The sequence below is a fragment of the Halyomorpha halys genome, unplaced genomic scaffold, assembly GCF_000696795.3.
Source record: "Halyomorpha halys isolate HHAL.00 unplaced genomic scaffold, Hhal_1.1 Scaffold2820.1, whole genome shotgun sequence".
Classification (NCBI taxonomy): Eukaryota; Metazoa; Arthropoda; class Insecta; order Hemiptera; family Pentatomidae; genus Halyomorpha; species Halyomorpha halys.
In genome coordinates this window covers 16,999-17,917 of record NW_027105073.1, presented here as the reverse complement: position 1 = coordinate 17,917, position 919 = coordinate 16,999, and positions in this window count along the sequence as shown.

Below are 919 nucleotides of genomic sequence, written 5' to 3'. Positions count from 1 at the left end.
CAGGAGGAAATCTGAGGTGCGTACCAGGGGAGAGGCGACCGCATGTTGGTGAGTTGCAGCGTTGAAGGAAAGCGTGGCGGTCTGCCTATCATCTGCGTGGGAGGAGTGAGGTGCCTTATCGACACCGGGAGTTCAAACACCATCTTGTGCAGTGGAGCGTTGGAGAGGCTGAAAGATGGAGAGGAGACACCCCAGGTGAAGGTATGTAAATGTAAGTTAATCACACTGGGTGGGCCCTGTAGCGTCGAGGGGGAGGCAAGTATGGGGTTGAGTCGGTGGGGGTTATCCGAGTCGATTACGGTACACGTGGTCAAGGAAATGCCGCGGGAATATGAGGGAATTGTAGGATGCGATTTGTTGGGTAAAGTGGGCGTGAGAGTTGAGAATACGGCAGGTAGCGGGGGAGCAAAAGGAGAAGTACCGAGTAGTCATCGACTATCGAAAATTAAACGAGAATACGGTGGACGAGCGGTACTCTATTCCTCGGTTAGACGATATACTAGATAGGTTAGGGGGATCTACGATATTTAGTACTCTGGATCTCAAGGCTGGGTATCATCAGATAAGGATACATTCAAGAGACCAACCAAAAACGGCACTCACGTTCGAACGTGGCCACTACGAGCTTACGCAAATGCCGTTTGGACTGAAGAATGCCCCCATCACTTTTCAGAGACTTATGGATGAGTTTCTTAGGGGAACAGACGAGTCCATGTGCCAGGTGTACATGGACGATTTATTGGTTTCAGTAAATCGGAGAGGGAACACAGGGCACATTTGGAGACCGTATTTAACAGGATTAGACAATTCGGACTCAAATTATCCCGAGAAAAATCGTCGTTGGGGCAGAAGGAGATCGGCTTCTTGGGGCATGTCATCTCGAAGGACGGCGTTAAACCCGATGTCCACAAGGTGGAGG